At 39.1% G+C, this 23,320-nt stretch overlaps 1 protein-coding gene across 3 annotated transcripts in view; it reads right to left on the bottom strand.

The window, feature by feature from the left end:
* Positions 1 to 12,914, bottom strand: part of WWP1 (WW domain containing E3 ubiquitin protein ligase 1) — a 60,542-nt gene extending 47,628 nt beyond the window's left edge. For 2 of the 3 annotated variants that reach the window (XM_040546276.1, XM_040546277.1), the window contains exon 1: positions 12,505 to 12,914. The gene's annotated coding sequence lies outside the window, so the exon portion shown is untranslated. The remainder of the gene's footprint in view (positions 1 to 12,504) is intronic. The other variant, XM_040546275.1, reaches the window with a different exon arrangement.
* Positions 12,915 to 23,320: the final 10,406 nt, after the last annotated feature.

Here is a 23,320-nt window from a genome sequence, read left to right as displayed (position 1 = left end):
CCAGTTTGACATGTTTGTTTCAGATCTGGAGAAGAATCTGTGTACCCAAAAAAACGTGTTGACCTTTATTGAACTGAGCAGGACAGCCAGCAAATGAGTATTTGTACAACTCTCATCTTGCCTACAGCCAACACTAACAAAGGAATTCTAAGAACTGACACTCCCTAAATAGATAGCTTTGGTAATCAACAACTAAAATTACAACAATACTTGCACCTAGGCAATACAAAACTTTCAAGTCAAAGCTTTATTTCCCTGAGCTCCACAAGCATGCTTGCGACTGTAAGAAGCAACGGAAAGACTACACTTATCATCAAGGGATATCTCCTATAAACACTAATAGGGCTATCTGAGAACCATTAAAGCTTCTGCTTGATGTTTGTAACAAAATTCATTTGTTGTTCTTTACTTCCTAAAAATCTGATCTGTCCTCTTTCATTTAAGATGTTCTCCACCATGTTAAGATCTACTATTACAGGCTAATTAAAAGGTTAGCAATTCCATTCTCCTTTATAACCAAGTATAAAGTAACTAAGAACGTACTGCGAAGCCAAGCAGGTACTTTGTTTTAGGTGTGATGGTCTAGGGGCACCGACAAGAAACAGTATGTAAGCCCAGTATTAGCTTTTATTATGTAGCTTATATTATTTAACTGTATATGTGAGGGACAAACAATCCTCTCCTATGAACAGAAGCTTACAGCAAGAAGCTATATCCGTGAATATCTTATATATTTAGTCAAAATACTCGATGGTTAGTTTTGATTCCTTTCAATCGGATGCCTGAATTTAATATAAGCATACATTGGTTTATAATTCTCCTTTTCAGGTATAACTAATTAACTTTATTAACTTTAATTAACTCCTACTAAGCATACAGGAGGAAGGCAAGGTCCAAATTACACAAACAGCTCTAACCTTTGTTTTCTAATCTGACTGCTTTACTTTGAAGAGTTTACATTCTTTCAATTTAACTCAATAGATCCGTTTATATGACACTGAAATGCTGCATTTTTTCACAGAATATGCCAAGTTCCTTGTCTTTTGGTATTCTCCTGTTGCCCTAACACAAACTGTCAATTCCCAATCAAATTTCTTTTTTATCTGCTTAAGTTCAATCACTTACTATTTTTAAGACCATTATTTTTTGTTGTTTTTACCTTCAACTTTTAGTCCTATGGATATTTTTGTCTTTGAATCATCTAAATCATAGGACTGGCTTGTAATATGGTGACCATCACTTGCTGAGCAACAAATTTATTTTCTGTGGCACCTACTACTGGTTCTAAACTTCAGTCAACCAAGTATTGACGGACTAACACACAGGCCTACACCTTAAAAAAGGATGCTATGATACCATTTATTAAAATGAAAAACTTGCAGCTTTCAAATGCTAGTCACAATACTTACAGATACTTCCAAAGATAAGACTCCTGTAGATGCCTTTACTACTTACTTCTACTTATTGATAGTTTCTCTAATTTCTTGGGTATTGCTGAGTTTAGTGCATGTGTGTGAGAGAGAAAAATAAAAACAAAAAAAGCAAGCCTTTACCACCTAAGAAATAAATGTAATAAATACGGCAGTATAAGACTTGTAAATATTAACTATACAAACAAATGGATCTGGAAGACACAAAGGAATGATTGCAAGTACTGTTTCAAAACATTTGTAATTGTAGAATATATTCTATGTTAACACTGAACACCGAAAACTTCTGGAGACAGTAAAGTGCTCCTGATACCTAACATTCACCCTATAAACTGCATATTCACTACATATAAATCCCGAATATTTCATTTACACCAAGCCCATCGAGTGTCCTGATGGGCAGGCATATACCGTTGGCTTCCTTAGAACCTGCTTTGACAGTAGTACAATTTCAGCTTCAGTAGTCTTCTCCTCAGAGACTGTAAGGCTCCATCAGCAAGACAAGGACGTAGTTTTTGGCAACTAACAGCTTCTCCTGAGATGCTCCAACATTCACAATAAATTGCAAATATTTTGTTAGTAAGTTCCAAGTTACCAGCCTTATAGCAGACCTAGACAGATCTGAACTGGAAAGCAAACTGCTACTCTTCTTCAGACACTGGGTTTGATGCAAGCTTTTCTGTACGTTAATTTATCTTTCTCAGGCCAACCTACACACAGTTCCTCCCCACCCCCCCTTCGAGCAAACAAACCTTTGTCCGTTCATAGTGGCAACAGGTAGGGAGAGCAAGCTACATATAAAGATATTTCATTTTCTGTCATTTCTCAAGCACATCGACTGACCGTCGTTTCAGACACGGGAATACCAAACCACCATGCATCAACTGTAACATATTGCCAGCCACATAGTAGGGGCTAAGAAAAAATACAGTACAATTACAGAGGTTTACAAAACCTATTTTTGAGAGTGTTATGCAAGAGGTCTAAACAAATCACAGGCTATGAATCCACGGCACAAGTCTGCCTGCTCTGTTTTGTCTTATACTTAGACTAGCAGCTCTCTGGCAAAGACCTTTTTTAGCCTGGTTTCCCAAGCAAACATCACATGTATGATTCATTTTGTCCAACCACCTCTTCCCACTCTTCCTTTCATCTCCATCCCTCTAAATGAATCTGTTCACCACCAGATTCAGTTTAACTTAACTGAAAAGTAATGTTCTCTGATACACTTGGATCCCAGGAGCTTCATGAAAATCAACAGCTAGGTAGAGGAAAAAGACAATTTCCTGCACTTGCTGAGCAAAGGACTACAGCATGAACTCAAGCTATCCATGCTACCTGGCCCAAAGACAGACACAGCTATAAATCAGTCTAGGTTGGTGCTGTGTATGGTGGATTTTTTTTTTTTTTTTTTTTACTGTGAGTAAGAAAGATCCAAAAGAAGAGGAGAGAACTGTGAGGATGTAAAAAAGAAAAAAAAAAATAATAACACAAGGCAAATGTGCCTGATCACAGAACTACTTATTTGACAAAATATTTAGGGCACACCTTGCTTATGAATCATAATCTTGATGATGTTTCTAGGTCCTACCAAAAAAATCACACAACAAAAAATACTAAAATGCCTCCTCTGTGTATTAGATAGACCCCACTCCCACAAAGTAACAACCCAAGTAAACAATTTCCAAGTATCTTGAATAGAACAATAGTCACAATCCATATATCCAGAAACCCGGGATGAGTATTTTCCCCCTCATTTTAATATTCAACTGAATAGCTTCCACATCTGCCAAAATACCACATATGTAACATATACTAGTTATAATTAGTCTTCAGTCTCTCTGGGTTGCCTTCTGCTATGGAAAATCCTAATGGTTCCTATAAATTATTGTGTATCAGACTTGCATGGAGAGCCATGAAAGTCATGTAGTAAAACATCCCTAAAACATCAGCATTTTTAGTCTATCTACATGGTGAACAGAAGACCTGACCGCAGTCACACAGAGGCAGTTCGATATTAAATTTAACACCGTATGTAACGTATTACAGCAATACAGGAAATGGAGAAGTATTTGGGCTGCATGAGAAGTATATCTGGGCTGCAGAGCAGGCAGGCAGCCTGAGCACATACCACGAGTGCCCAGATAGCTTATAAAATCCACTTGCATCACCACAGCCTTATTAGTCACAAGAACAATTACTAGTGTAAGCATGTCCCTACTGCAGGCACAGCAGAACTAACCAAAAAATTCCAAAGGAACACAAAGGAGCACTGAAGACAATGACCAAGAGCTTTGCTGTTTCTGCTGTGCCCTCATCATCCTCCCCCCCCTTCCCCCCCTTGGTTCTGGTGGGTTTTGAAGAACCCATGATAAAGCAATACCAATTACAAGAAATGCATTAATACTGTCTCACAAAATAGGTCTTTCCCAGTCTCTTATTGTTTTGATAAGTCAGTAAGAGACAGTAAGTCAATACTCAAAGAAAAACCTGCTTAGTGTTAAGGGCTGAAACAGCAGAAATGGTCTTTGCACAATTTTTGGCAGTAAGAGGTTTGATGTGATCCACCTCTCAACAACTACTTCAAAAAACAGCTCAGCGAAGGAGAATTCACTTAATGTTCCCACTCTTTCCTCCCTGTGTTTGCTTTTTATAACGTGCTATGCAAGCCTCTTTCCAGCTGTCAATCTCAACAGTGTTAAACATTAAAACATGTCTGTCCTAATTCCCAGCACAGAGCCCGCCAGTCTTACCTATCAGTGAGATCACTCACCCAAGCATTGTCCCTGTTTTTCAGAAGGGCCCTTCAGTCTGTAAAGGGTTAGAGAATTCAACCTGATCCTTAATAAGGTGCCCAGGTGATAAGCCCTCCTTAAAACAAAGAGTAGCCTGTTTCTGCTAATTATTTTCCAGTATGATTCACAGATAACCCAATAACAAAATGTAACTACTTTATGAACGCTTGTCACCACACAAATATTACAAGTTGAGAAGATGAAAATGAGTACTACATAAGCCCTACCAGAAGGAAGAAGCTTCTACTCCCAAGCATCAGTACTGAACCACATCAATACATCTGAAATCAAGTTAGTTCAAAGCTACAAAGGAAATCAGTGGACTATAAGAAAACAACTTGAATTTTGTAGTAAAACAGTGTTTGAAATATCTACTTTTCTCCACTTAACAGATGGTGATCATGAGGAATGCAGAAATAGGCTCACGAGGGTCTGTATCCTTTCCAATACAAAGCAAAAGGCTATTTTATAAACCTGAAAGCATTACCAGCTAATTCTGGAGAACAACACTGCCCTGAAAACTTTGAAACCAAGTGACAACAAACACTGCACAGCAAAGGCCACCTAACTCACCACTGCAGGAAATCAATTTCCAAATTGCTTCCCCATTCCTGTTGATTTTAGGGCAACTTTTGAGGACAGATATTAGAGGCAGAGGACTGACAAGAAAGGGAAAAGCATCACCAGCACCCCCTATTCACATAACCTAATCATGGCCAACAGAACTTTTTTGCTGCAAATCCTTTCAATCCATAAATGTACACAATAACAACTGAATTTTTGAGGAGCTGAGGGGCTATATGTAATGGAATTTGCACATTAACTATTCCCACTTTCCACAAACCCACATTTCTTTGGTTGGTCTGGCAATTTCCCCAAAAAATGTGAACTTTGAGATGTTACCTACAAAGAACAGCCCTGATTCCAGAGCCAACCTCCCAGAAAGGTCCCTCACAACAGCCATCGAGCCTAACAAACCAGTCAGAAAACTACACAGGCATAAAATTCTCATCATAAATACATGGTGTTTGGATTCAAAGACTGCAATATATTGCCTTGAGCTGCCATAAAGCAGACTAAAATGCGCTTAAGGTATTCCATAATACCACATTAACTTCACATCTACGTTACCCTGCAGTAAAAAGTTCCACACCTAAGCTACAAACTTTGTGAAGAACCACTTCCTTTTCTCTGTTTTGAAAATAATGCTTACTAGTTTCATTTGATATGGCCTTGCTTCTGTTGCCTTTTGGTAACATTTATTAGAAAAGACACTAATCAGTCACTCTATTGTTCATGCCAGTCATGATTACAATATCCTTCTTCCAGTCTGCAGAGTATTAAGAAGACTTAGTCATTCTGTAAGTTTTCATCCACAGAAGTCAGTCATCCTTGTCTGGATGACACACTATTTAAGACAGGGCAAAGAGTGGAAAAGATCAAAAAATGCACAAAACATTCATTTGAGACTGGAATGTACCATGGGTATAAATGGTGGCATGATGATGTTGTAAGAACAGAACAGAGAATAAAATAAACATCTTCTCCATCAACCTTTGAGACATCAACTATTTAAGCTGGGGGCGAGAGGTAGTGTCAATCAACATCTAGAAACGTGTTCTTACTTCAGCCCTCGGGGTGGGAGAAGAGGACGTTTGAAACAACATTTTCAAGGATGTAGGAAAACAAGCCCAAGGAGTATCTCTTTGCAAATTAAGATTTACTTCCTCTGATCTTACTTTCTTATGGCCTTTTGAACTTTGAAACTGAAGCAAGCAACATAACAGATTTACCGAACATAGACAAGTACATCAACCTACCCTGAAAGCAGACTGTCCCAAGTAGTTGAGAAAACAAAACGCAAACCAACCAACCAACAAATAAACAAACAAAGCCTGTAGTGGGCAGTCTAGAATAAAACACTCATAGGACATATTTAGAAACATGATTAGTTTACGTCCTGAACTGTAAAGTCTATAATCTTTTTATTAAAGCACCTATTATTTATCAACAGATGTTCTCCTTGTCCATACGACAATCTGTGCCTTTGTTTGAATCATACATCAGCCAATCCCAACTGAACCTTGTAACAATTACATCCCGACAGACCACCCTACTCGGGTTTTCTAAGCATGCTCCAGCATCTCCTTGTTTAGGTACATGGCAGAAGGTTAAAAGCGCAAACTGGAATTTACTCAGACTCAACCTCATTCAAAGGTCTGCCGGCCTCTGCTGAAGGCGCCCTATTCCTTCTCTTCTTTATAAGCTAAAAAATAAGCTGTACTTTCCAGTTGGTTTGCACAGACACATTATTATGCTAATAGTTTTCTACTTGAATTGGTTATTTTCCCCATAAAAAAAGGAACACAAACAACCAAGAAACAACAGTCTGTTAAAGAACTAAAGCTAGGAGGTCCCTGCATGATACAGGGACCACTTGCCATACAACAGTAACATTTAACAGTTTCTGAAACAATTTACAAAATAAATATAAAAACCAGTATACAAGCTAATCTATATTATTTTCCTAATACATTCCAACATTTACATTTTAGTCCATTCCCAATCAGATGTTTTCATAGAGTAATCTATAATTAGTCAGGCTTTTATTACTCAATACTCAATTTACACCCCATTTTGATGAACAGTTCTAGCTACTTCTTCCAGTGTGCATTAGGCCTCCTATGTTAGCAAAAAAAATGTATCCATCGTATTAAGCTAGCCTGTTTTGTCCCTCTGAAGTTCCCACTTCCATTACTCAGAAAATAATTTCACAACCTACAGATTTTGACAGATTTTTTGATTTAAGTCACTTTTGAGAAAAAAGTACAAATTACTCCATTAGTAGCAGTCTTTTTGCCATATTACAAGCTGAGATTCCAACTAGTCTTCTACCCCACAGCCATTCCCTTAACAAAGCAGTTTTATTCACCATTCCATGACAAGACAGCCTTGTCAAAAACTTCTTACAAGACAGGCAGATAGGGAATTTTTTATTATTATTTTTATTTGTAAATGACACACAGATTACATGAGTCTTCCACCAGATTTTCAATGTTAATTGATTTTTTTCCCCACTCAAAACATCCAAAAGTTAAAACACACTTTTAAAAAAAAAAAAAAGTCTTTCCAGATACTAAAGTAGGACAGCACTCATTTTTTTTGAAAAGATAACAGTGTAAGAAGGTAGCTGGAACTGGGGAAGAGGGAAAAAAAAGAAAAAAAAGTGGCAAGAAAGAAGGCATAAAAGGAACTGAAATTCACGAAAAAAAAAAAATGCTTCCACACTTCTATCCTGAGGGGAAAAGAAAAGGGAAGTGTGGCAACCCTGCTGCTCTTCATCTTCATTTCAGCTTTCCTCGTATGTTTAATTTTGTTTTTTGACTGTTATGTTTATGCTCAGATACTCTAATGTCAGCGTGCATACTAGAAAATGCAAGAGTTAATTCAATTTACCACTTAGTAAAAACAAGGTCAGATTTTAAAACGTATGTATCTTGATCTGTTCAGCAGTTTTAGTTTACGCGTACAAAAACTATATTACATCTTACTGAATTTCTCAAGAACGAGCAGAGCACTGTGTTTCAAAACTGTACGTGTGTTCTGTTTTCAGTTCTAATGCCTGAGCATATTGTGCAATTTCACAGACTATGAACATAATCTTTCCTGTTTACTTTTCCCTATTCTAAAACCATAGCTCCTTTGATTTGATTTATACTGAAATATCACTGGCTACATTTAAATGTATATACGATCCAAAATTCTCTCAAGATCCAAGAACATAAGAAACAGAGGAAAGGTTTTATTTGTGGTGGTGTCTTTTGTTTTGTTTTAAAAAGGATTCTTCTGCTAATCTGCTGCTCCATTTAAATACTGATAATAAAAATCTCATGTAGAAACGCCAGTAACTAGAAATGTGTGCAGAATATACTTCATGCACTTTCCTCTGTGCATTCACAGAAGCACAGACAAGAGCTCTCTCCTGCCCACTTCAGGTTACAATGTGAAGATCCCTGAATTTCTAAAACAAAAAATTACTTTCCCCTGTTTATTTACTTATTGTTGTCTTCTATCACCACAATCAGCAAGCTAACTCTGAATTTCTAGTAGAAAAAACACAGACGGAATGATTCTGTGCTTTAGAACCACTTGAGAAGGTCAGTTACAAACACTTATTTGTACTCTGTGCCATTTATATCCAAGACAAATGGAGAGAAAGTGCTACTGTGTTTTCAAGAACAGTTCTTTATGTTTGGGGGAATTATTCCAAAGTGATTTCAGCCAGTGAAAAATTCCTTGCTTCAGACATCAGAGGTTGAATTTTACTACAGAAGTAATTAAATAACTCCAAGTTAACATCTCATGTGATGGATGTTAAGAGGTCTTCAGGTTTTGAACTGGCTACAATTAAGTACCCTCAGACCCTAGTGACTTGAAGTAGAACATTAACATTTCTAACATATTCCAGCAATAAGAAAAACGATGATAAATACAAAAAAAAATCAAAAGCTCAAGCTGATAATCTGCTTTGTTAAACACATGCTTCATTCCAATTTTTATTAAAGACTTATTTTAGTCAAAAGCCCTCATAAAGTAACACTACCCTCCAAGCAAAATTCAGTTTATTCTTCAAAGTCAAAAAACTTGTAAATTAAATCTGAATTCATATTCTCGTTAAATAAGACTTTGAAAGTGCTTTCACGACAATATTGAATTATCAAACCTTACCTTACATGGCAAATCCTCAAAATTGACTGAGAGATGAGGGATTGAAAAATAACTTGTTTGCTCTGTATCTAGAGAACCACTGCAGTATACAGTCATGCAAACCTGCAGTCATTAGTTTCTCCATACCACATTCCACATGTCTAGTAGCTACCAAGAACTACACGTAATACAAGGATAAAGGTTTCCCTGAAATGTTAAGTAGGAAAAACCATAGCACACTCCCAGGTAAACAATTCTGACATACTATAACTATTCTGACAGCTCATAGCTTCTCTGAGTCCCTCGTGTTCTTCTGTAAAGCAGCATCAGGTTAAGCAATACGGAGCGAAACTCAAGCATGCTTCTGGTTAAACTATTAGGTCCTCAAACACAGTAAAAACATAGCCCAAAAGGCAGTAATTAGGACTTCCCACTTGGAGAAAATAATTAATATATATATATATATCTCCCTTAAAAAGGTACTACTGGAAATTTCAAGCAATAATAAACATGTCATGCCACTGCTCTACAGGAAAAAAGAGGGTGCACCACCCATACAATCTGTTTTTTACTACAAGCCCTCGGGTTGCCTCTTCCAGACCACACCAACTCCTGCTGCCAATGGGGAAAATGAATTTCTCCCCCCAGCTAAATCATTTTCCTTCAAGAAAGTAGAGGTGAGATCCCTGAAACATGTAATGGTCCCTGCCTGTGACTATTTTAGTTCACTACAGGAGAACATCCTAGGTCTGAACACCTATAAGGAAAGCAAGTGGCCTACTGATACAAAGAAAACAAAACGTTAAAGAAAGGCCTGGCTGTAAGCAAATCCTGCTCTCTGCACTTGCACGTAGGCCAAAGGAACAGAGAACATGTCCCTGGCCATGGCTTAACTCGGAATCCAAAGAAAGCTCCACAGTTCTAAGCTTACAAATTTCATAAAGACAGCAAAAAAAGACAGGATTTGGCTAACTGACACTAACAGAGAAAGTGGAGAGCACCACCACCACCCCTGCCCCCAGTTTACACATTTTCATTCTGGAAGGCATACTGGAGCAGCTTATCTACTGACTTAGAGTCTTACGCAATTGATTAAGAGCTCAAAAGGCACTTTTTAATTGAGGTGAACACTACACTGTGCAGAAGCAGGTAACATAGCTTAAAATATATGACATACTTGCGAGTAGCTTTACTCCTTCTCTTCATTCTCCATAAAGAAAAAAGAAAAAACCTTAAATTAAAAGTAGCTTCCAACAATCACTTAAGCACAGCTTGGAGGAAGCCCCCCCCCAACACAAATGTCTGCACTTGTCTGTCCCTCCATCCATTCCCCCTCCAAACCACTTAATTATTTTCATTTTAGCTGATTAAATTCTAGGATGGGCTTCGGTTTTTTGTTGCTTAGTTTTAAGCTAACAGTGTTTGGCCTAAGTGCACAAATGGTAAGCCATATTTATTAATTGGAAATGGCTAGGCCATGAATTTTTTGTTATGGTGCCTCGGATTTCAAATCTACTTTTTTAATGACATAGGGCAAAACTGAAGGCACACCAACTTCCTCTGACAGATGCTGGGTTTGGACACAAAGGAGAGTTGGAGGGAAACAGAGCTTCCACACACATTCTTCTCAGGGAGAAACCAGGAAAGCGAGTGGAATTTCCAACTTATCAAAGTTCCCAACTTGATATGGAAAGAAAAAGCAACAGAACTAGCAGATGTTCCTCTTCCTTCCATGGAGCCAGAAAAAGAAATGGATCGGCTCTGAACCCTGCAAGTATTCCCCTGATTTAAGAAGCACTTGTAGACAGGTGATTATTTTAACTTTATTGTCAACCCTTCAACAAGAACACGTGTTTTGTCCACTGATGTTTAGCAACAAACAAGTTATTTTTCCAACAAAAATAATTTATACCCTTTCGGTAAAGAGCTGTTCCATACTGACAGATTAAATCTGTCTTGGGTACATAACATTGCTTTCATGTTTTCAGGTATAGTTACACATTTATTTTACAGTATCATTGGAAAAAGACTACTGATAATGATAAGTTACTCAAGCTAGAAGCATTTACAGAATCACATCTTCACCTTAAAGATGAAAATACACACCAAGGAAGTGAGAAAAGGATTCTAAACCCAAGCACCATCAGCTGAAAGTATTTCTAGTTGTCCCAGTCGAAAGCACCTTTATCAAGTTTCCAGACAAACTGTGCTTTTACAACTGTACAATGTTTCTCAAAAGGAGGAAAAATACTCGGATATTTCCTATTATTTTTTAATCTTTACTAGGATTAATATCCATGAGAAATAATAATTCAGTTTAAATCCATCAGCTTACTCAAGTAAGGCAGCACACACACACACAGAAAAAAGCCCAGGTTAATGAAGAATTATTACAGCCAACCACTAATCATTTCGTTCCTCTAACGATAAAGGGATTAAAGCAGAATGAGTTTTAAGGGGAGACACTTATTACTATGAAGGCAATATTGTCTTTCATGCCTATGTTTATAAATAACTCGGCCACCTCCATCAAGTGACAGTTTTATTACTGTCACTTGCTAGATGGTAAACTCACACAACCTGGGCTTTTTATGCAAAGTTTTCTATATAACACAGGTTCCGTGTGAAAATATGGTTGAAATATGAAAATCTCCTTGTTTCATCCAAATACTGAAATTTCACCCAAACACCGAAGAGCTCCCATTAAAACTAGGCAGCATGCAGTCCTTGTCTCTCCGATGCACAGTTTAAACATTTATAGACCTGGAAGCAGAGCTAGATCATCCTAGTTTAACTTGGAGGAGAACCGATGCTTCGAACATAAGGCTTTACAGAAAAAAAAAATCCAAGTAAATAAACACTGACACCAAGTTGTAACATTTTGCCACCACATAAACAGGGACTGGCGATACAAACAGACCTTTCAAGGTGCTGCACCCAGACGGTGTGCTCGGTAAAACAGGCATCAGGAGGACCCAGACAGCCCTGCAGACACCTCGAGCAAAGGCAGCGAGGTCCCTCCTCCCCGCCGTACCCCCCTTTTGGGGAGCACACCGACGAGGGTGACAGCAGCCCATGGTGCAGGACAAACCTCTCCTCACCTTTTCCCTTCCCCGGCCGCCCCCAAGGCCGGCGGGGCCGCACGTACCCCCTGCCCCTCGGCCCCCAGCCCGCAGATAAGCCGCCGGGCGGCTCCCCACAGGTCGGGTCCCAGTCCTGGGCCGCGATAAGCCGGGTTCCTCCCCGGTACCGGCGGCGCTCCCCGTTCCCCCCCCACGGCCAGGTGGGGGCCGAGGGGCCCTCGGAGCCCCCTCCGAAGCCAGCCGGCAAACGCGGCGGCCTGCGGAGGCCGAGGCGGCGGCGACCTGGCCCCGGCTCCCTTCGCCATTTTAGCCCCCACGCCCATCGCGCGGTGACAGGGGCGGCCCGCAGCCGCCCGGCGCCCACCCCCGCGGATGGGAAGGGGGGGGGGGGTAAATAAAATAAAATAAAACAACCCAAACCGCGGCCGTTTCGCTCGGCAGGCCGCCGGGCCAGCCCGCAAAGCGGCGCAGCCTGTTTTGTTTCCTTACCGTGGCTCGCAGCCTCGCAGCTGCCGCCTCCTTCTCCTCCCCTCACCTCCTCCTCCTTCGCCTTCCTCCTCCTCCTCCTCCTCACCCCTCAGCCGCCGCGCAGGATGATGCCATCTCACCGCGGCAGCGGCGGCTCGCCCACAGCAACCCCCCTCCCGCCGCCGCGGCGCGCCCCCAACGGCCGAGCCAGCCTCGTGTGCGCACCCCGGGCACGGGCTGCGGGAACCGTGGCGGAGCCGCCGCCGCCCGGGCGTCAGGGCCCGCTCGGGGCCCGGCAGTGCGCAGCGGCACTGGGAGGGACGGAGGGAGGAAAGGAGAAGGGAGGCTCCGAGCCGAGGCTCTCCGGAGGGGGACAGGGCTTCTGCCGAGCGCCTGCCCCGGGCTGAACCAAGTCGGGCGGCGCGGCGGGGAGACGAGCAGAGCCGAGCCGACCCGAGCGGGGCGGGGAGGAGGAGCCGTGGGTTGGGGCGGGCGGTGCTGCCCCCTGAGGTGGAGCGCCCCGGGAAGGGGCTCCGCCGCGGCCGGGGGGATGCCGGTTGATGGAGCCCGGCCCCTGCTCCCTGATGGGGACGGGGGGCTCCCCCCTCAGCTGCACCTGGAGCACGGGGGCCCCGGCACGGCTGAGGAAGGCACAGGCTGTCCCGACGGGGCACCGCGAGAGGCTTCTGCCTCACGCCGAGGGCTAAAGGGTGAACTGCGAGGAGCAAAAGCTCGCAGCGTGGAACCCTAAAGGGACTGCCTGAAGGGACACAAGACCTGTGAGGAGCGGCTGAGGGAACTGGGGTTGTTTGGTCTGGGGAAGAAGAGGCTCAGGAGAGACCTTAGTGCTCTCTCCAGCTACCTAAAAGGAAGGTGTGGGGAGCTGGGGGTCAGCCTCTTCTCGCAGATAACTAGTGATAGGACTAGAGGGAACGGCCTCAAGTTGTGCAAGGGGAGCTTAGTTTGGAAATGAGGAGACATTTCTTCTCAGAAAGAGCAGTCAGGCATTGGAACGGGTTACCCAGGGAGGTGGTGGAGTCTCTGTCCCTGGGGGTGTTCAAGGAAAGGTTGGACGTGGTGCCTAGGGACATGGTTTAGTGGGTGACATTGGCAGTAGGGTGATGGTTGGACCAGATGATCTAAGGTTTTCCAACCTTAATGATTCCATGATTCCAGCCAAGTCTGGCATTTTGTTGGTTTTAAAAAAACGCCATCAGCCTGACTTGGGCACGCAAAGCCCTTCAGGATGCTCACAGAAGTACTACTTTCCAAGCTGTTTGTTCTTTATGGAAAATCTGTAGGAAAACCACAACATTTGGGAAAAAAAAAGGGAAAAAAAAGGCATACAATTCAACTTTAAGAATTACCTTTGACTGGCCTTCTCTAGAAGATAATACTAGGTCTTCTTTTCACTGGTAACACTGGTACAAGTGTCTGAAAACCATGGTTGTTGGAGTATTTGCACACTACAGCTGTGACAGGAGATGTGAACTGCGGGCTCGCAAAATCTATAACAGGCTGTAAGGCTAGTTGTTTTCAGTTAACAACCTAATTAAGCCATCTGATTTACAGAATTCAAGAAATAATGTTTTCTGTACATCAACTAACACATTTAAAGAATGCAGTCCTGCTTTTGTTATGAGATTGCCCTAAATGAACTACCGTCTTACTCCAAGGAACTACTCTTACTGTCCTTCAGAGTCTGCCAGTACGGTCCATCTCTCTTTCCTGCTAATTTATTTTTTGTTTTATCTGAGGTAAAGCAATCTAATTGAAATCTAGAGTAAAAATGCCAGTAGCTTTGGGTAGGAACAATTCTTAATGGGGAAAAAATTATGTTGAGGAACTTTCCATTGGATGCACCTTTGCATTCTCAGCAGTAAAGGACCGGTGAAGGTGTAAATAGCAACGTTTCTATCTCTGCTCTGTACATAAGCTTTTAATTCTCCATTTCTGAGGTTCTCCTCTTCCAAGGCTTTGCTCGTTACTAATGCCAGCAATCTGATACTGGTATTTCATGAAAAATATGAGCATTATTTCTTCAGAATAGTCTATAAGTATAAAATTACTACAATTACCCTTGCCTTATGAAGTATGAAAGTGTGTAGCGATTTGAGACAATACTCTGTATACAAGTTGTGGGTTTCTCTGGCTTGCCTCCTCTGTTTCAAAACAAGCTTTGTCGTACATTTGTCTCACCCTGGGGAACAGTGACATTCCATGTATTATTCCCTCTTAAAAAGATATTTGATAAACTTATGAAAGCAAAATGTCACAAGTTGATTAATGGCACAATTTGGGTTTAAATGTCTTACAGAACCTCAAGATTCTTCCACTTTTACAACCAGTTTTAGGGCAATAGGTAATAAATAAAAGTATATGCATAGTGTTTAGAAGGTATACATACAACTAGCCAAAAACATAGGTTATACTTAAGTTATACTTGTTAAGAATCAGAAAATGTACAGCTTACTTCATCTTGCGGATATCCACCTTATTTTTTTCTACTGTGCTATGGCTAGTAAAGATTATAGTTTTTGTCATTCAGAGCTGAAGACTGGGAGGAATGAATGCAGGTTCAGTTGCCTCAGTGCTTCAAAGCTTTGCTCTTTAGGGGGTTACATTGTTAACATCAAGTAAGGTCTCAGAAGCCTTATCAAAACATAAATCACCCAAAGTTTGAACTTCACGGAGGAGCCTGCATGAAGATTTATTTGAAATGCTATTGGCATGGATTTGGGGATAGGCTTTTCAAAATCTAGGTTAAAGACTAGAGTGTCCACTGGTCAGAGTTGTATCTGTCCTCTTCAGCGAACATTACTGCTTACAGAGGACTGGCAGTGAGCACAACTAACCTTTAGTTGGAAAGTCTGTGTGAATGGCAGCGGTTTTGCTCAAACAACACGTCTGGAGAACTCTTCTGGAACTCAATAGGAAATGAACCGTTAAAAGATATAAATGTGTCTCCAGCAGCATATAAAATTAGTACAGAGTACCATCTATTTTAATTTCTGTTCTTTTTGAATTTCTCAGACATCTTATAAAAGCCCCATTAAACTATAATGCCCTCATGCTACAGAACAGTTTAGAAAATTTTATTTAAAAAAGTAAAAATGTTGTGTAATAATTCAACTTCCATAACAGTAATACAGTAGTAGAAGATGATGCTGAAACCAAATCTTTCTTTCTTTAAGAGACTCAAATACAAGCTGCTTTCACTTGAAAAAAGGCATGCAGAACTATTCTCTGTGTGTGTGTGGTTTCTGTTGTTTGAAATGAGCAAAGAGTTGTAATACATTTTAAATGCAAGTGGTTATGTTGGTTGCTTATGCAGTGCTAATCTTCCAACTGTGAAAAATCCAAGAAGCAGTATCTAATGAGAGTAGAGGGAAGATTTGCCTGGCAACTGTAACACAGTTTAAATGAAGATTTATTATACAAAACTAATGCAGAGTAAGAAAACGTATGTATAAGTTTCTTCAGACCATATGTAAAAATGCATCTGGGCACGTGAGGTATGGCTTAGGTAGAAATTAAATTCTCCCTTCAAGAGCACAAGCTGCAGAACACCATAGATGTAGTCACTGTGGTCTTTCAGTGTGCGTATTTGGTGACTCTAAGCATGGGCAGTAGGCATTGATGTCTTCACTGCAGCAAAAAATTGCTGACTGACTTCTGCCTGTTTTGTTTGCAGTCCAAACAGTAGGTAGTATATCATCTGAAATCCATGGTGGGCTGGATCAGAGAGGCATGGTTAGAGTATATCCAGTGCACAAAAGATCTGAAACCCACACAAAGGACAGAAGTTGCTGTAAGGATAAAAGCAGACGGAAATATGGTAGCAGTGATCACCAGGCTTACAGTATTATCATGAGTAGGTAAGTTGGGAGCTAGAGAACTTGTGTTTTGTGCCCTCCTCAGCCTCAAAAAGCTCAGGCCAACCTCTTCTGACAAGACTGACTGACCAATCTGATTTGGGTCAGGATTATCCATCCTGAACAGTCTCTGTGCAGCTTCACAAAAGCACACTGAAGTAGTGCAAGGGTATTGCTGGATGGCCCAGCAATTAGGGAACTTAGCTGGAACAGCTGGAAAGTTTTAGTTTCTGGTACTTCTTCCCAACAGCGTTCAGACATAACCAATGGCTTTTCAATGCACAATATTGGCTCCTGTTCCAGGACAATAAACACTCCCTATAACAACTGAATGTCTGCATTGTTGGCATCCTGTCAGAGTCTCCTCATATTTCTCTCTCTGGTTCTATGATTATTATGATCTGAAAGTGGATTGAGTATAGTCATATATACATTTTATTTATATACATATGTATGTTTGTAAAGCTACACCTCAAACATATGAAAATATCTTATTTATATGGCAAGTAAGGGGCAGGGTTTTATACTAATGGTGATACATGTTTTTTAACATTATACTCAGAGTAGAATCCTACCTTAGGCATTTTTTACAGCATATTTTTAAAGTCTCTAGCTTTACAATGGTTAGGGGAATTGGGTACTGTACCTTCCAGTTATTTACTGTTTCATATCTCCTCCAATCTCTCTGAGGTATGTGTATGTTGCTTCTTATTTAAGGTATGAAATATGGATTCTACTGTTATGTACACAGTACCTGGCACAATAAGGATCTAGTCTGTGATACAAGTTTTTTGCATGTGTAGCAGTGTAAATAATACATAGTAATCACTTTGGCCACACCCGATTTAACTTGATGCCTAACAAGAATTTTCTGTCTGATCGCATTAAAATAGTTTTTTGTTTTGTTTTTTTTTTTAAGCAGCACTATGGAGAAATTCAAAAAGGACAAATTGCAAAGACTTAACTCCAGTTAGTAGAAATCAATAAAATTGTTTGGTGCTCTGGTCTTACACAATATTAATTTCTTTACCTAGAAATCTGGATATAAAAGGAGAATCTTTTTCCTGTGCCTGGACCAAAAAAAAAAAGAAAAAAAAAAGTGTTAATCCAAACAAAATGTTACAATCCAAAGGTTGTACCTGTAAAGGACAAGTGAATGGCTGAGAGGGGTAAAAACCATTTATTTTTATCTACAGTCCAATAAAGTGTAGGTTCCCTGTATACAAACATCTTCCAAAATGGCTTCGTGTTTTGGGAGTACAATTATTTCAGTACCTTGACATTTTCATTTTTTCAGGTCTGTTACTCATCCCTGAGGCACTGGTGAACCAGCAATGAATTTATTATTTTTTCATGTAAGCATGCAGGTTTGTGTGCCAAATCCTAAAAGTCAATGAAAACAACTTTTGAAAGCATTGTTATTTCTGGTGGACTATCTCACAAGATGTAAGACTTACTTTGTGAAGATAAATCATGTACAAATCAGTGTGTCTCATCTCCTGTTGTAGGGAACATACCCATTTGCTTTGGTTTAAGTTTGATACTGCAAGGTCTTCTCCAAACTCAGAAATACAAATTTTACATGGAAATATTTGAAATGCAGACAAAGTGTACAGTACCTTTTTATCAAGTGCTATTTCCACACTGCAATAGTGTGTAATTTACTAACATGAATTCACGTTTCTTGAAATTGTAGCAGAAAAAACTTGAGCCTCTGTCTGAAGTCCTTGCCTCATGCAGGGTCACTATTTTGAAGTATGTCTGCACTTCTGGGTTGGAAGCAGGGCTCGGGTAGGGTGAGGTTGGGATCAGATAATTAGTAAGCTGGGTGTTGCTTAGATGTCTGAGGAGATAAGAGTCAGGTAATGAAGAATGAGGGACTCTAGTCCTAGTTTATGAAAGTAAGTGGTATGCACCAGAACAGTGTGGGAGCATAGCAAGTCAGTGTGGAGCCAGGGGAAGGAAGAGAAAGGCATGAGGTATGAGAGGGCCATTGAAGTAAGGTGACAGGAATAGGCTGTTTTGTTCCATTCATATTTCAGTAGCTTTATTATTTTTTTTCTCCACAATAAATGGACAATGAGTTTTGGAAAAGCAAAACAGAGTATGGAAAATGATTTTAGTGTCACTTCCTGTAGAAGTAAGATCAATGTTGAGTGAATGTGTGTTCACTGACCAATTACCCCTACACCTCCACAATAACTTTTGAATTCGGTGGCCGACTTCAAATGTGTCTTAAACAGACAGGCAAATTCCTACAAACTTTGAGAAAATAGATAGCAGGGTACAGTAGAAAACTTCTGCAACTGTCCCCTGGAAGGTCTACAGATAAAGGAAAAGCTATATCATTAAACTGCACGCTATTAACCACCGAAGAAGGGGGAAAGAAATAGTAAGCAGTAAGCCAGCCAACCCTTATGAATACTTGCTGTAGCAGAAGGCTTCAGTTGGAATTGCATTCTTAGGCCCCAGACTCCATCAACCATGAGAGACAAATCTTTAGGAGACCAAGCTTCATTAGTTCCAGTACCACTGAGTGATGTGATTTAATTGCAACATCACCTAAAGCAAGGCTATTCAGCCAATAGTCTGATAGTTATTGACGGTCAATAACATACAAAAAGGTAACTCAAAAAACAAGTCAAAGACAGAAATTCATGCATACACATGGTCTCCCATACATGCAAGCCAAATGGAAGAGGAAAATAAAAATTAGGATAAATTTTGGATCTTTTTTTATATTTGTCTGTAAGAGAAAGCAATTGTGACTGCTTTGTAACAGTAAGTGCAAGATGGTCTTTGAGATCTGAGGTTGGTTTTATTTATTTATTTACTTACTTACTTACTTATTTCCACAAGTTAAGTGTTTCTTCAGTTACAAGATTGAGAAATGTAGTGCTCTGGGGGCCACAGTAAAAGGGAATCAAGGTTCTGTTTACTATATGTCCTTTTTCCTTTGTCTAGCTATTTAGGTAGCGGAACTGAAAATTCTCAAGATTGTGTAAATTGTGTTCGCCTATTGTGAGTGCATGGCCTAAGTGAACCAGTCAGACATTGGTTTTATCTGGAAGTTACTCATCTTTTCCTGATCCTTTTCTGAGCGTTACCTTGAAAAACTAAGAAATCCAAATCTTCAACTGTTGTATTTTCTGAGACTATTTTTTCCTCTTAACATTATATGGGTTGTCGTAATGTTCATGGTTATTTAAGAACTGAGAACTCTATTTAAGAACTCTTCCTTTGATAGAGAACATGTCCATACTGCATTTCTGTGCAAAACTCTTTCCATGACTTTCTTTACTTCTAAGGAAAAACAAAGATCGTGAACCTCAGCTTTTTCCTGACCTGTCTCTCTGACCTTTCTTGGATTCCTAACTGCAAACCTTTTTTCTCAAGCCCTAGTACTCCTTTTATCTCTGAAAACCATCACTTCTTTTCCTGAACTGGAGATAAGACTTAGGCCAAGATACAGTACAGTAAATAAAATAGACTTACAGTTCCATGCTTGTGTTCTAAAAATATTAAAGTTTTTTTTTTTCCCCCTCAAGTATTTGCAGTATTGTACTGTTATGTTTCTGTATGTATAACTCCAATGTTTCAAGTAATTTAAGTTCACTTCATTATTAAGGCAATACACATCCATGATAGAACATAGTAATCTTGGTGAACAGTTTCTTCCATGACTATTTAAACTGTAACTAGGGATAGACTAGAGAATGTTTACCTTAGAAATTTCTATACCACTTTAGGCTTTCTTATTATTCTCAGCTATAAGACATTGTCCCCAGAATGTAATTAAAGTTTCACTAGCAATTTGTGCATGTTGTATAGTTAAAATGAGATACAAAATTCATACTCATGTATACTTAATTTGATATTTAAAGTGTTTTAGGCACAAAGGGGAATAAGAATATTTATAAATTGTTATTTTTAAAACATTTCTCATGACTTATACAGGAGTGTTTTAACCAATTAAATATTAATATGGAACAACACATGCATGCTTACTGTAGAAATCAGAGTATGTTGCTCTTTAAAAGCATTTAAAATGAATTGTAGTGTTACTTTCACATTCTGCACATTCAGTTTACAATACAGAATTTTTAGCACAAATCTGACAGGTAGACAGGAGATCAGTTTGAAATAGAACCATTCTTCCACTTTTTTTGTCTTCTGCATTCACCTAGATGACATCACTTGATTTGGAAAACCAGTTTGTTATATGATTGCTAAAATATTGGCAGTGTCACAAGTAATTCAAAGAATGTTAAGTAGTGTTTCCTGCTGTAGTCTCAAGTATTTGCCATATAGTGGACGGAAGTAAGCTCCAAGTGAAAACATACTCATTTAGAAAATCCATGTTTATCCATAGCAATTTCTCTGTCTGATGTAAGGCTTTGAAGAAAAGGCTTTGTTCAGAATTTTCAAGAGCATAGATTCCTATATGCAAAGGTATTTGTAAGATATATATGGGAGATAAACTCAAATAGATTTGTTTTGTTGTGTGTTTAAAGGGTGAGTCCTATCTTGCACATCTTTGTGTGTGAACCGTAGGCATCTCCTTTGGCTCTCTACCAAGCATTGAGTGAATTACAGAACTGACGTGAGATACTGTACCAAAAGACTGTTTTATGAACACAGCCTCAGGGATGGTTCTTATTTTCAGAAAGTAGAACTACCCACCATCTGTCTTACGTTCATTGGGTGATAGGTAGCAGAAAAATGAATACAAGGTTGAACTGAGAAAGTTGAGGGAAGAGGGATCACAAGTAATAACAGAAATCTACAAGGTTGCTGACCATATATACTATTATTAATAATAATTAATTTATTTTTTATTCCTATTTATTTCCTATTTTTTGCCAACAATTCTGTCCAGCATTTCCTAAGGGAGAAACAACAACTAGTTTTGGCAATGAAAGATGTAACATGGCTGGTGCATTGTTCTTTTAAAGGTGTTTTTTTACTCTCTAGAACTAAACGACAAAACTACTTTGGTATTTATGAAGGACTGATTAACTAGAAGGAGTACTATTTACATGTAATTTGTTATAACAATGTTATACACCAAAAATCATTTTGGAACCCTGAAAACGTGACTCATTTTCAGGCTCCTTCCAAAAGTTTACTAAGGAAAAAGTGATATTGACTAATGTAACTCTTTTAAGACATTTGATTATTGTACTTTTTCTGCACAACATTCAAAAATGCTTTTCCAGCAATAACAGGTTTCCAGTAATGTTTCTTGATCCTTACTGCCAGTAAAGCAATGGTTTATTTGAAAGTGCTGCAATGTTCTAACGTGCTGTTTACCTATAATAATAAAAAAATGTCAATTAGCAAGGCCAGTGTCCCCAGTGATGCAGATTTTATTATGAATGAAATTAAAAACTACTTTTTGGGGGAGAGGGTTAACTTGTTTTTCTCAACTGTAAAAGCCTTGTATTCTCCCCTCTTTCCCAAGACGTATCACATTAACTTTGATAATGAACATGCAAGTCCAGCAGTATTCAGGGAAGTCAGACCAATTTTGTTGATTTGTCTTGGGATACAAGATTAATTTCACATTTATTTTATGAAAGTTAACAAAACTGTAACTCAGTGAACCAGAAAGGGTAAAACATTCATCTAGCAACAAAGTGAGAACTCTCATAATATTGGATGATACATTTTTTTTGCTAGTAACTCACCTTGAACTTGACGGATTTTAAATATTCAGGTAGGTTCAAGGCCAGCAACAGTTTAAAAGGGAAATAAATAAATAATAAAGCAGAAAGAAGTGGAGATATTACTGCATAAGTATTCTCCCTTCTAAGACATAGATTTTCCCAGACTTACTCTGAAATAGTTTGCTCATAGTAGACCATTGCTTTGGCTTTCTGCAAAGCTGTGGCAATCTGGTCATGTTCAATTACATTAGCCTCTTGTTATTATTGAATCAGATTTCTTTCATAAAATACTATGCACAATAGTGGTCTACATGCCAGGATTTGCTGTCTCCGAGGTATTACTTTTTTTTTTTTTTTTCCCATCATCTGTGCTAGCTGTACTACCAGTGGCCAAACAGCAAGCAGAAGGCTTGGACAAGAGCTAAAATGTGATAATTGCATCTTTACTCAATTTGGATCACTTTGTAATGGAGAAAAGAGGGCATTATATTTTGGAAAAAAAAAAAAGGCATGGAAATACAGATTAAGTATAAAAGTTAAAAACTGTGTATATTTAAAAGGATTCACTGTAATTTTGATATGCTGAAATACCTGAAAATAAATAATTAATAGCAAGACTGAGCTGTAACCAACTTTTTTTTATGTTACAGTCAATATAACTAGGAATGCTAGGAATGCTAGATAGGCTCCAGTCAGAAGAATTAAGTAAAATGATCTTTATGAAGGAGTTAATTAATTTTTTAATCATTAGTTAGAGGAACTGACTCTTTGTCCCAAGATTGTCAGTCAGTAAAATTTCTTCTATTCTTTGGCATTGCCAGTATTTCAGTTATTTAAGGGCTGTTTCTTGCACTGCTGGCCTGGAAGGTCTATGCGAATTGAACATATTTTTCTACATGGTTTAATGCAAAAACTGCCATCTAAAATTCCAAAACATTTTTTTAATGTTTCTGTCTTATATTTATAAAGCTTCCAAAATCACTGTTAATAGATTGTAGAGCAAGCGTGAATTGGATCAGAGAAAGTTACTGTAATGGAAGCATTTCCATTGAGTTCGGTCATTAGACTTGACCAGTAAACTGACTGGTTTTAACTTCTGTGGTGTACGTAATCCATAGTGTCATGAAATGTTAACCATTTTATGAAGACTTCTATAAGGAGTGCAGGGATAGTGTTTTTATTTTGCTTTTAATACTGAATTAGCTTATTCTGTGGTGGTTTTGTTGTTGTTTTCCTTCTGTGTTTTTGCCTGAAGACTTTTTCTAACTAATGTAGTTCTGTCTGTCAAGGCAG

This window comes from Cygnus olor, chromosome 2 (genome assembly GCF_009769625.2).
Source record: "Cygnus olor isolate bCygOlo1 chromosome 2, bCygOlo1.pri.v2, whole genome shotgun sequence".
In the NCBI taxonomy this organism is placed as follows: Eukaryota; Metazoa; Chordata; class Aves; order Anseriformes; family Anatidae; genus Cygnus; species Cygnus olor.
Note: the sequence above shows the minus strand (reverse complement) of the source record. Positions and strands in the feature narration are given on the sequence as shown.